General features: G+C 31.6%; 1 pseudogene; it reads right to left on the bottom strand.

Moving 5' to 3' along the window:
- LOC142330752 (trypsin-1-like) overlaps positions 1–12,951 on the bottom strand; it is a 36,035-nt pseudogene extending 23,084 nt beyond the window's left edge.
- Between the last annotated feature and the right edge of the window lie 1,839 nt (positions 12,952–14,790).

The following is a 14,790-nucleotide window of genomic DNA, read 5'->3' as shown; positions in this document are numbered from 1 at the left end:
AATTATAAGTTGCAACATTTCTTGTGACTGTAAACAACTGATTGTTTTTTACTGTGAATAAATAAAAAAGTGATTTTTTAATAACGGAAGAAAACATTTAATCCTTTTGTTTCTTTTAATAGAATAAATAAATAATTTAAATGGATTAATGTTTCTTATAAGTTATTTATTTTTTGTTGTATTTGCCTGTGATGAAAATTATCAACGTTTTTACACTGAATTAAATTTGTTAAATATACAGTACAATTTTAAAAAACAAATGTCATAACATTTTCAGTCACAATTATTATAGCTGTCTTCGGTGACTGGTAATTATCTCTTATCCTATGTCAGTTTATATTATTGCTGGTAGTTTTTTCTTATTGTTAGGCAGACACGTATTTAGAATGTGGTCAAAAAGTAAGTTGGATTTGAATTCTGCCTGTAAATTTTATAAGTTATGAGTTTTTGACATACTAAATGAAGAGAAAACTAATTGAAAACACTCTTTGACTGCATTCTAAATATGCTTTTTCTAAGTAAAAAATATATAATCTGTAATAATATCAGTGATGTAAGCTTGAAAACAGAAGCATAAGTCAGTAAAGATGGTACATCTTGCATCAGCACAGTGATGGCTGAAAATGTTATAAGATTTATTTAAACAAATTTTATTCTGTTTGTAATTTAAAAAATCAATAATTTTTAATAGTATTCTTTTATTTTCTAATTTCACTTATTTATATATATATATATATATATATATATATATATATATGTGTGTGTGTACGTCTGTATACATATGTATATAATATTATGATTATGCCTAAATTAAAGTTGTTTATGAAACTATTATTTTCATTTTTTGTTTATTATTTCTTATGAATGTTATTCCAACTGCTTACATAATATTGTTCTCAGGTTTTTTTTTTGTATTTGTAGAAAAACTTGAAATGGCCATCTAGTTTTAGATTTTAAGGTAAAATATTTTGTAAACAAATTTTAATAATTATATTAATGTATTTTCATTTTTCTCAATGGAGAAACACCAGTTTAATCAGTTCCAGTAGGAAAAATGTTTAGATTTATGAATATCTAATAATTAATAATTAGTAGAATCAAGGATTTTACTTACTAGTTTCAATAGGTATTATTTTTGTTATACAGACAATTTGTCTGATTATATACTCGTTCGGTTATTCAAATTAATATTAAATAATTTGTTAATAAAATTCTTTTGTAATTTTAGATTTTACGTGAAAATTTTTTATTATATTAGATGTTCATCATATACTGGTTACCTACATTACCTATATCGTTCTGGTAGTTACTGAATCTTTCATGGACAAGAATATCTTCAACAGGAATTCTTAATTCAGTCTTTTCATCTCATTTCTATCCCTATCGCCTAGTACGACTGTCCATAGAGCAGCTAAAGACAGACTGAAGATATCACTGTACAAAAAAATACAGAAAACTGTTTTATAATAGAAAACAACAGTTATTATTTTAAATTATTATAAATGTATTATTATTAGTGGCAACTGTTTCATCAGCCACTAATAAATGTCAACAGTATTTACTGAAACTACACTTAATGATGTTAAGTATGGTAATATACCATAACTGCTTTATTAAAAGTGGCTTATATCCTTGTTATTCTATTTTACACTTTTCCTCCAAGATGTTATATTTTGATTATTGTTCCTTTATAATCCTTACAAGAACTCCTTCACTGGGGAATGCAGTTGACTAGCATTCACAGGACTGCCAACTGTTATTACATACATAACATATATGAAATATATATATTTGTAATATTAATATAGAGATTGTTATAGAAAAATTTGTTTTCATAAAATTAGAAAGCGCTGTCGGCAAGGAAATCTATTTTCAAGCTATTATCTTTATGCTACGCAGCATTTATTTACTTACCTTCCACTACAAAATATTCACCGTTTCTTTATTAACTTGACTGATTGTAATTCTTAACTTGCCAGTTTCATATAAATAGCTTGTATAAGTGTTGACATATTTGTTTTAGTACTAATGTATGTCACTCTGTAATATATAAATTATTTTCGCACACATGTACATTATTTCTGATGTACCTTGTGATGCTACATGTTCATTGTTTAAAGAAAAGATTATCTTCTTAATAGGAAGTTGAATCTTTAGTAACAAAATTAAGAGGATTAACATTTCTTGAAGGTAAGCTGTAAAAGTAGAATTTCTCTAATTATTGTTAAATAACTAATTGTGTAATATGAATTCAATGTAAAATAATTTGGCATTGGGTAAAAATTAAGTGTAGTAATAAAATTGTTTTTGTGCGGCCTGAAATTATGAAAAATTTACCTCTGTTCTAAAGGTGTATTTTGAAATTATATTTCCAAGCCTTTTAACCACTGCAGGTAGATTTATAAATCTATCTCATGCTATTCATCAGTGCTAACAGAATGTTACTTAATTCTACCTGACTTAGGGAACAAGTTTATTAAACGTCACTTCTGTCATTATATTGTATCATTGTGAGAGACTTTAAATAAGGATTAACCTTTAAAAATGAAATCACAATCTGTTACAATGGTTTGTTATAGTGTTAAGTATAGTAGATTAGATTTATAAATGCCTTCCTAGATAACAAATATTTCTGATAAAGATATATAAATATTTTTTAGTACTTGTATATACAGTGTGCTGCTGTATATATAAGTACAGTGCTCCATGTATATATAGTGTGCTCCATGACAGATGTACAAGCACTCCACCACACCAGTGCCCGATTAAACCAAATTTTGGATGCAGAACCTGAAACAAGAATCCTATTAAACACTTATTTTGTAAATTATTTAATTCACTCAGTAGAATTAAGAGAATGATTTTCTATTAATAAATCAGATTGTTTTAATTTTTTCTATACTTGAAATTCAGTAGATATGATTTCATTAAATTTCTAAAAATTATATTTTGATTTTGAACTGCAAAAAAAACTGTTTTTATTTATTTATTTGCAGTGCAAATCTAAATTTTCTGTTAGCAGCTATAGTCACAACTATAAACCACTTTTTCTTTTAAAAGTTTTAATTGTCTTATATGATGATTTAGCTGATTTTTTTTACAAGAAGCAAACATTTTATGTAAAGATGATTTTAAACAATCATATATTGAGAGTTTGATATTAATTATTTGAAAATGATAATTTAATATTACAAGCCTGCGATGTTTGTGATTTTTAGTTTTTAATAATTGATTCTTTTGTAATTTTTAGTGCTAAATCCAAAAATAACCTTCATTTTTTCACCATGTCGTGATTTTCTTAATTTGTAAAAAGTTGAAAGATTGCAAAAAATGTGATTCAATAAAATATATATCAATTTTTTTTTAATATATCACTTTTTTGACTTATGCTATATATTTTTATAGCTAAACAGTTGAGTGGTTTGAAGAGGAGGTACATTGACCCGTTAATTTCTAATGAAAATTACCACAAAATAAGTCTAATTTCTATTATAATGCTGTTTTAAATTAATTTATTTTTATTTATTTAATTAATTTTTATAAGTACATGATGCCTTTCGAAACCACTTCCCCTCTTCACCAACCCTTAATGATGAAGTACGTAAAATAGTTACAATTTTATTCCATGTGTTGAAGTTTCTTTGAATGGTTTGTACTCGGCTTTTTGCTTTTTCTTCTACCGTCTCTATAGGGTTAATCTCAGTGTAACATCCAGCAATAGTCTGCCATCATCGCAGTTGTCCATTTCTCTTGATATCTCCTTTCTATTTCTTTCATGAAGGATTGATTTGAAGTTCAGATCCTTCTTATTACCCTGAAACTTGGCTACTATGTCTTTAAAGGCTCCAGGGTCTTCTTTGTCTGCAACTTCCATTTATTTCGTAAAATTACCATCTTTGAGAAGTTTTCTAATGTCAGGACCAGTAAAGACACCCTCTTTTAGTTTGGCTGTTGATAAGGTTGGAAATATGTCACAGATTTATTTAAAACATTTACCTTCTTTTGGTAAGGCTTTGACAGTTTGCTTCATCAAGCCTAACTTGACTTGCAGATGTAGAAGGAAAACTTTATTTGGATCTATGAGAGCTTTTCGAAGCACATTTTTGGTTCCAGTTTCTAATGAAGCTCTTTTTGGCCAATCTTTCCTTATCCAATGTATTTTTCTGTGTCTTTATTATTCCATTCACACTAAAAACAAAGAAACTTTGTGTATCCTCCTTGCTGTCCTAGGAGCTTTGATATTATTTTGAGATCGCCGCATGTAATCCACTTACAATTATCGTATTTAATTTTATCGAGAACTAATTCCAAATTATCATAACCCTCTTTTAAATGGACAGAATGTTCAACGGGTATTGTTGGATACGTATTCCCAGTGAAGAAGGACAACTTTGAGGCTTTTTTGAACGAATCTATGAACAGTACAATTTTGTGGAGAATGTTAATTTGAAACAAAAGTCCACTTACATCAGTGCAGAAAACTAATTCTCCTTTTTCGAAAAAATATGGAAGAAAATCCTTTTCTCTGTAATGGGTGCCAGGTGGTAGCAGGTTCTTCTCTTTGAGCCTTGAACCAAGCAATTCTGAATTTTCTGTGGTCAGGTGTAAGTTTTAAATCAAATTGTTTAGTTCAGACTGTGAATAAAGCCTACAGTATATTTTCACCAACAAAAATGCATCTGATCATGAAGGACGGAAAAAACTTTATTTACACAAGCTGATGGTTGAAACAGCACTGATAGCAGTTGTATGGTCCATGAGTGGCACAGATAGCTGCCAATAAACATGTTACATCTTGTTAAGTCTTGTTACAACCTGTTGGCCAAGTTCTTCCACCATCTCATCATCTTCACCCTCCCACTATCCTCTTCAGTCCACTCGACTGTTTAGCTGTAATAATGCATAGTGTAAGCCAAAAAAATGAATATATTATGTTAATTTATTATTAAAAAAAAGTATTTCTATTTTGTAGTATCACATTTTTGCAATTTTTCAACTTTTTACAAATTTTGAAGTTTGCGATTTGTGAAACATCCTGACGTGATGGAAAAAATGAAGGTTATTTTCCGATTCAGTGCTAAAAAATACATATGAATCAATTATCAAAAGTTATTAAAGTATTACTTTTGGTTGAAGAAAATTTAATATGTATATTTTGTACTTCAAACTGTACAGATTTTTCAGTTACATTATTTTACAGTATAAAACAGGATACAATTGTATAAGTCTGTATTTATAAATAATATACACTCTTAGAATCCTTTTTGGATAGGAATTTCTGTCCATGAATAAGATCTAAGGTATTGTTGTCATCCTACTTTAGAAATCACCTCACTTTATCTTTATCTGCTTCAACATCACCGGTATCAGATGAACCTGATTTTTTATCAATTATCACTTTATTTTTTTATTAAAAAAAGCTAAAGGATAAGGATTAGAATATAGTCACTTTATTCAGGGACTGTAATCTGAAAGAAGATTATGGTAGTTTATTTGATGCACAATATTTCCTGATAAGCTCGTGTGTAGTAGAATCATCAATTTGTAGGGCCATCACATTATAGAATTTGATGAATGTGAAAGGAATGAATCACCTGATGGCAGGGGATGTTGTATTGTACCTTTTCACATGATCTGCAGCCTTTGTTGTACAATTATCCTTTCTAAAAATATTGGTTATTGTACTTTAATTGGTAATATCACTTTATCTATATTTATTTTATATTCTCGTTTATAAAATTAATCATTTTCTTTAGAAGATTAAAAACATTTAATATAAATATGTTAAAAAGAAATAACCTTTGAATTCATTTTCTATTATACATTTTTCATTAATTTTGACCACAAGAGACAATTTTTTATTAATGTTTTTAACAGAAAGTTAATTGTGATCAGAACATTTGATTTTTTCATGTTTCTAGTTTATCACCTATTTTTTGTATCTGTTATCTGAAATAGGATCTGTTATTTGAAGGGAGATTATGAGGCCTGTATCACCTGGTAGGCACTAAAGCCATTGGGCTTATTTTGCAGTCACTGGATACAAAATAAAGTTTCTGAATCGGATCGTATTGAAGATGCACACCGACTCTACCTTTCTTTCTTTTTTCCTGTTTAGTTCCTGGTAATTACCTTTCAGATAATACTTTAGAGGATGAATGTGGATGATATGCATGAGTGTAAATGAAGTGTAGTCTTGTACAGTTTCGGTTCGACCATTCCTGAGATGTGTGGTTAATTGAAACCCAGCCACCAAAGAACACCGGTATCCTCGATCTAGTATTCAAATCCGTGTAAAAATAACTGACTTTACTAGGACTTGAACACTGCAACTCTCAACTTCCAAATCAGCTGATTTGGGAAGACGTGTTCACCACTAGACCAACCCGATGGGTACACCGACGACTGTACCTACCCTAATATCCTTAGCATGAAGAACCAAATAGGGTTGAATCTACTGAAAACAGGCGATAATGTGGAAGAAGAGGTCAAGGGATAGAAAATGGCGTGAACGATGAAAAAGAATATCTTTCCATCAAGATGGATTGGAATAGCTTACTGCTTTACCTAAGACCTCATAAATTATGTATTAATGCCAAGTTGTATTGATGATAAATAATGCCAAAAAATATCAGTATTAATAAATAGAGGGGATGGTGTAGTAAAGAAGACAAAATATAACCAGAGTGTAGCTCTGGTTTAACCTAACCAAATTCCTTCTTCCCTTTCACTGCTGAATTAGTCTTCTTCAGCTCTTTGAGGTTGTGAAATATTCCACCATCTTTCCTTGTGTCCAGATTATCTCATTTAATTTTTTAAATTATATTAGTAAGATTATTTGATTGATTGACATTTGTAAGACAGATACCTGCCATGGCCAAGCTCCTCTCTGGCTTTCTTTACCGTTTACAATACGTCCTTGTGATGATGTGGAATTTCTTGGCTGCCTGTAGTTAACTAACCCACTTATACCACATTCTGATCCTAAAAAAAAACACAAATAAAATTTAGACACTTACAGGTAATATGTATTATTGTTAGGTATTTAAGGTTTTAATTTAAGGACATGTATAAATGAGGGAATTGCAATAAGTTAATTTGTTTTTTTAACATTGTTATTGAGGTTCTACTTAAATGCAACGAAATAATTAATTATGTTAATTTACAAAATGTATTCAGCTTCTGAAATAGTTTGTGAGCACAGTTACATCTTGAATGGATTGGAAGTAAGATGTTTTTTTGTATTAGAGAGGCTTTTTTAAATGTCATCATAAATAACTTAAATGTTTAAATTACTTAAATTTCATTGCATTTACATTATGATAATGCTTTCTGAACCTAGGTATTCCAAAATGTTTATAAGTATTGAAAACTAAGTTCATAACAAAGTAGAACAGTTGAGTTTATGACTATCACCGAAACGATGGATAAATTCTGTGAGAATTCTGTTCATCAGTTATCTTGAACCATAGTGAACTTCTTGAATACATCGAACAGATAAGCTCCTTGACATAATTTGAACTAAAATTAAAAATCGTTATACATATAAAATAAAATATTAAGAAAAAATACATTTATATACAGTAGAACACCGATTGACCTTTACAAGAGGAAATCCAGTTAACTGGAAAATTTTAAAAGGTTGATCATTCATTCGTATTGGACTTATAATTCTAATGTTTAACAGATATTACATTTAATGAAAATACAAAAAAGAAAATGCATTTCGGTAAAATAGAAAAGATACTTCAGAATTATAATCGGCATTCCATTATTGATAGATTCCTTCTGGATAAAGTAAAAGGGATTTAAATGTTTCAATATGCTTCCCCGTTGATCATCCTTTTACTCAATAGTTTTCAAGATCACCACTAAAATATTTAATTAAAAATAAGATTTATGCTAAAATTAACTAAAAGTAAATTTCATTGATTCAAAACCAAAAATAATAAATTCAAATAAAAATAAAGCACAGTGATTTTGGGTGCTTTTTGTCCCCAAAAAGTAGGAAAAAAGGATTGGCTTAGATGCTGTTGAAAAGAAGTAGAGGAAACAATGGAAGGAATAAACCAAAAAATGGGAAATTAATCTCAGCATTCCAATTTTGGGGATAGTACATATGAAATCAAGATCTTGCAACACAAGTGGACAACATGAAATGTTCCAATACAATTAAATTTGACAAAAACAACATTTTAAATGAATAACACTGATAGACAAAAAATTATTTTTAATGTCTCTCTAAGTGTGATAACATTTCTTCAACTGATTTTTTGCGTACATTATAAATCTGTAAATACAATATTTCTATCACCCTTAGTTTTAAATAAATTACGCTTCAAAGAAATTAAGGGAAAATATATTTAAAATTTATAATTTTGCATAGTCATACCTGTGTTAGAATGATTTTGCTGATGCTTTTCTTTTATAAATAGCCTCAGGCACATCCCGAATTAATGTCCAACAGTAATTAGCTAGCATGTTAGTATTCCATTTCCCTTTATAGAAGCTTTCCATCACCAAAATGTCTTGGTGGAAATGTTCACTGTGTTTGTCACTTACGTTTCTGAGGCTGTCCGGGAAAAAATTCTCATGTGAGTGGAGGAAATGTATTTTCAAAGACATATTCCATTCCATTGCTCTGTATGAAGTAAGAAGTTGATTAACAATATCGTGATAATTGTCAGATTTTTGTTTGCCGAGAAAATTTCTGCAAACGTCTTTAAATGAAGCCCAAGCTACACTTTCTACATTATTTAGCATCTAGTTAAATACATCATCTTTGACCAACTCATTTTTGAGGACCAACAAATACTCGGTCTTTAATTTTTCTTTCACTTATATTTGGAAATTTCTGCCTAGAAATATTTCTGTACAGAAATCTGGGACTAGCTTTCACTGCTTTTACAAAAATTTTCATTAGTCCTAGCTTGAGGGGGTTATAAATATTTTTTTGGATTCAGCTAAGGGGTCATGAATAATATTTTTCCCATTTGGAGTTAAGTTGTCTCATTTCTTCCACTCTGGTAACAATGTTTATCCCTAGCTTGGCTGTCCCATTCGCAAAGAAAACTCATGTACTTAGTATAGCCTAACAAAATAGTTATAACTTTCAAATCACCACATATGTTCCAGCTATGTTTTGTATAATTTATTTTTTCAAGAACGTCTTTCATCACATCGTATTTCTCTTCCAAATTAATACTGTAAGCGATTGGTATCAAAGGATATTTGTTACCGTTGTGCGGTAGAACCTCTTTGAAACTATACTTGGATGAATCTATGAAAAGGCGCCAGTCCTCAGGTTTATGAACTTGTCTTAAGTGCAACATAAGTTCATCAATATTTGTGCAATAAATTAAATTATTTTTCATCAATAAAGTAGCGGGAAAGTACTTTTTGTCGGCTTTGAAAGCCCAAAATGTTTATTTTTTGAAATAAATTCTAACCTTGCAGTCTTGATCCTAACAGTTCATCTTGATTTTTTGATAAATTTAAATCCCTAACCAAGTCATTTAATTCACCTTGTGATAAGACGTGGCTTATTGGAAGATAATTCAAAATAAAAATTATTGTTTTCTTCATCGCTGCTCTCTCTCTCTCTCTCTCTCTCTCTCTCTGTGTGTGTGTGTGTGTCTGTCTGTCTGTCTCTATCTCTCTCTCTGTGTGTGTGTGTCTGTCTGTCTGTCTCTCTCACACACTCTCTCTCTCTCTCTCTATCATTCTGTCTGTTTGTCTGATGACAGTTTCAGAGGCTGATGACAGAACGAAGGAGAAATTGCCATTCCTAAGGATATTTTTCGTTTAGTTTTACAAATAGAATCCGAAAAAGTATTGCCAGCCCAGTATTTTAGAAACACTCTGTATACACATACGTAATCATCCCTATTAAAAATACATATAAAAATTAAAACTCTATGGTTTAATCGTATTAAAGAGCTCTTTAAATTTTAAATAACCGCGTTTAAATGTTTTCTTATCGATGTAAGACAGGTGAGGACATTTAATTTTTAAATACGATAATATTTTCAAACGCCCCCGGGGCGCCGTTCGGAAATCGGAGAGGGGGTGCCACCGTAATATCTCGGCAACCGCTGGTCCGATTTTTATGATTCAAACGGCGTAACTATCGGCAGGTCGAGCGCTAACCGTTGTTTAACTCATCGGGTACGCTCTTGATCGACCGGATCTCGGTCATCCGATAAATTAATTCGTTTAGCCCTGCGTTTTGATTACACTCACTCGATGTAAAACGTACAGATCCGATCTTTCGCTAAACACGCTCAAATCTGTGCGTTAGCGATTACCGGTCCGCAGGGCCTAGCTGCGGAGGGCGTGCCACAGGCACACCTCTGCAGCTAGTATATTCGCTAAATTGGGGCGACGGAAGCGAAGAAGAAATATAATCGCCGAATCCTTCGTAAAAAAAAAAAAATCGTGTAAATATATTATAATTCGAAAAAAAGCGTTTACGGGCGCAGAAAGAAATGGGGTTCACCAAAGTTAAAAAAATCTGCATTACTGTGGGTTTTTAATTTTTTCCGCCGTATAAATCAAACTTAATTTTTTTAAATAGGATGGTTGACGTACGATACGTGATTTCGGTTTAAATTTTTCGAAAAAAAAAACAACGGTGAACGCCGTTTTTCTGTTAACGCCTTCGTTATCGAGTTTTAAGCGTTCAAATTTGGAACGATGGAAAAATCGTGTTAGTAATAAAACGCGATCAATTTTATTGCGTTTTCCAATCATAATGCAGACAATAGCTATGCTGTAATATCGGTAATAATAAAATAACTAATAATTAACAACACAGTTCCTAATAGTTTTAACACAGTTTCTAATAATTTTATTGTTAATAAATCTACTATTGAAAATGAAATTTTGCTTGGTTCAAGGTTAATTTTTTCTTTGAGCTATTTTTTTTATTTTTATTTTAATTAATAATCGTTGATAGATTGTTTTTATTCAAAATTAAAATTTTTTTTAAGACTTTTTCTCCTATAAAATATTTTTCAGTTACATAAAATAGTATTAGATATATTAAACAATCGTGTTATTTTTTATAAACTGATAACTGCTGGTCACGTGTGATCAAAGTTTTTACTTTTGTGTGATGGAAGATTATTTTAATCTAAAAACTCCCTCTATGACTCATGAAACCTGGCGATTGATGAGGGCCCTTCAGTGCTCAGTGATACAGAATAGCTGGACCGAAGGTGGAACCATATCGGAGAGGTATCTGTTGAGAGCCATACTAAGGAATGATTCCTGAAAGAGGGCAGCAGCTCTCAGTAGTTGTTAAGGGTGTAGGTCAGGAGGACTTAAATGGCCACCATCACTCAATCTTCTGAGTACTGCGCAGCTGAAAGTAATGGAAAAGTACAGCTTTTTTTTTTCAAAGAAAATGTAGCTCCCGGCATTTTCATGTAACAAAGTTGGAGGCACCTTCCTTGGTAAAATATTTTGGAGGTAAACTAGTCTCTCATTTGGATCTCCGAGTGGAGGCTACTAAGGAAGGGATCACCAGAAAATTAAAAAATAACATTCTACGAGTCGAAACGTGGATTGTTAGAAATCTAAAAAAAAGGTCGGTTGGTTAGAAAATTTAAAGAAGGAAATGGATAGGATAAATGTAGATGAAGGAGGAATTAGCGAGGTTCAGAGGGAAGAGGGAAGAGAATATGCGTTAAATTAATTTCAAAAAGATTTTAATTCAAAAGTTGTTTAAGAAATTTATAGATAGTTGGCACGGAGATATAAGAAATAGAACTGAAAAATCACAAACCCAACCCAACAACGTGATATTATTTTATTCTGTTTTTAATATATAAATAGATGTTTTTGCTTTTGTAAAATTAAATATTAATTTTCTTATCATTAAACTATTAAAATCCTGTATTTTCATCTTTCACATACCATTTAATTCATAAACTATCTACAATGTCGCTGATCATAGAGTTCTTAGTTTGCTAGTTATAATTATTATTACATTATACACTTTCTCATAACTGAATACTTTCTGGATCTATGGAAAATAGCTGAAACCAGGCAAACCACCTAATGACATAACATCATATCAGCCGATTAGCATGCTACCTGCACTTAAAAAGTTTTCAAGAAATCTACTTAGATGATTAAAACCTTTTTAGAACAAAGCAAATTAATATCTGATTCCAGATTGGCTTTCAAACAGATCATATTACCATCGAAGATTCATAGAGTAATTGCTAATATTCAGTTAGCTTTATACAAAAAACAGTGTTCTACTGGTTTTCTTGATATCTGGTAAGCCTTTAGATTAACGGTGGCACAGTGGTCTTTTTGAAATTAATCAGCATCTACCTTTTCAGTATTTTAACATTTTCATTTCTTTTTTAAGTAATGGATATTTCAAGGTTAAATTCCAGAGTGAAGTGTCCCCACTGTTTTCCATAAATACAGGCATTCCTCAATGAAGTGTATTCCTCACACACTTCCAGTTTACCAATTTCTCCCAACACTAAAATAGCAGCTTGTACTGTGTAAAAGTAATTCACACATCACCAGACATCATGTTACACCTCCAAGAATAGTTAAACAACATTGAGCATGGTGAAAAATGTGGCAAATAGTCTAATGAAAATAAAAGTATGCATGTTAGTTTTATTCTCTGAACAAATGTCCATTTGTTATACTCGATGACATTCAGCTACCACAATCAAATTCTAGAAATACATTGGTATTCACCTTGACAAAAGGCCCACATTTGGAAAAATGAGAATAACTGATTACTAAATTTTTTCAGTTGTACTGGATTGTAAATTGAAACTCAAAATTATCTCTGAACAAGTTAATTATTTACAAAGCCATATGGCAGCCGGTTACTGAGAATATTAACAGAATCCGATGCAATTATATTATTTTTTTAATCCAAAGTTTTTCACAACTCGCAGATTTACCTTGGTCCATTATAAACAATAATATAAATGACTCTCCATATACCTACAATTCCAGAAGAAATCTCAATTTATTAATCAAAACTCAACAATCATCCAAATGTTCTGACAATTAATCTTCAAACTGCATTTGACACTTATATCCTTTTTTAAAATTCAAGATTTTTAAGAAGTAAATCCTTCTAAGAGAAGTATGAAGGAATTATTTTTTTTATCTTTTGCTGTTGAGCTTTTCTCCTTCAAGACATTTGCAAACATACATTCACCTATCTATACATTGTCCTGAATGAACAAATTCTAGATACCTAGTTGCATTAAAAAATTTTATATCAGCTGATGTTTATTTCAACCACATTCTAAAGTAGGTTTAAACTGATTTAAAAAATAAACCACCCAATAATGTCATCTGACACCAGTGTGAAACAGCTGCGAGGTAAACTATTTCCTTAACCCATCGGATTGAACATCTAATGGTGAACACGTCTTCCCAAATCAGCTGATTAGGAAGTCAAGAGTTCCAGCATTCAAATCCTAGTAAAGTCAGTTATTTTTACACAGACTTGTTAACTAGATCATGGATACGGTGTTATTTGGTGGTTGTGTTTCAATTAATCACACATCTCAGAGGAATGGTCGAACTGAGGTTTGGGCAAGACTTCATTTACACTCATACATATCATCCTCTGAAGTATTTCCTACGGAGCTGGCCTAGTTGTAACTCTTCATCGCAAATCAGCTGATTTTGAAGTCGAGAGTTCTAAGGTTGAAATCATAGTAAGTAACTGCCTTTGCTAGGAATTGAACCTTAGAACTCTCGACTTCAAAATCAGGCGCTGTGTTTAATCGACCACTTTTTTACACGTCCGGTCTTCGCGAGTTAACTGTAGGGTGGGGAAGAGTTTATACGGTGAAAGTTGACACTGTCACCGGGTAGCACACGACGGCATGTGGCACTTACTAATCTTAGCCCTGAAAAGTGCCGTTTTTGTCGTGGTTGGCTTCGACAACTCGTTATAATCACTAACCTTATGGTAGCTCTGAGAAGGATTGTAGTCGTCGAATGGCTTCTACGGCTCGTAATTCATAACCTTGTGGTGGTCCTGAAAAGGTCCGTTTTATGAGCTATGAGAAGAGCTGGAAGGTCCGGAAGCTGGTCTCCGGCGAAGTCAGGGAGTTGCGGCTCGTCCATTGAAGTCTGACCGGGCTTTCCCTCAGCGACAGTTGGGTCGCCACTACGGCGTGGCAGTGGTGGCTCCCAGAGCCCCGCAGTGCCGGCGCGGCGTAGGTGGTTCTCCCCGAGCGAACCTATGCTGGGCCGGCTACTGCAGCTGAGTCCGCCGGCCAGGGCGATTGAAGCCCGGCGCGCTGGAGCTGGAGTGGTAAGGTAGCGGCGTCCACGTCCATTGACCTGCTGCTGCTCCGGCGGGGATGTTGGCATTCGCCGATATTAAATTAGGCATGTGGCAACAACTCTATAAAAAGACAGCTAATATCTTATAAAATATTTGAAGTAAGTTTTTATATAAAATTATATATAATTTTGCTTCGGTTTGTATTACAGAAGTATGTATTTTTAAATTGATATTATCTCCGACCGTCACGGACAAAAAAATATAAAGTAATTAAAAATAATTACTGGTTGTTTAATTTATTTATTAAAATGATTTTTTGACTTTTTATGTATAACTACTACGTTTTTGTGTTGCATTATTTTTATGTTTAACAAAAAGAACATTATTATTAAATGCTGACCTATTATTATTGTTATTTTTTTATGAATTAATAAATTTCAATCGCTTCTAAGAATTTTATGAAAATTTCAGTAAATTTTTAATTTTTATTTTAAACTTGT

The sequence above is a fragment of the Lycorma delicatula genome, chromosome 9, assembly GCF_047948215.1.
Source record: "Lycorma delicatula isolate Av1 chromosome 9, ASM4794821v1, whole genome shotgun sequence".
NCBI lineage: Eukaryota > Metazoa > Arthropoda > Insecta > Hemiptera > Fulgoridae > Lycorma > Lycorma delicatula.
Note: the sequence above shows the minus strand (reverse complement) of the source record. Positions and strands in the feature narration are given on the sequence as shown.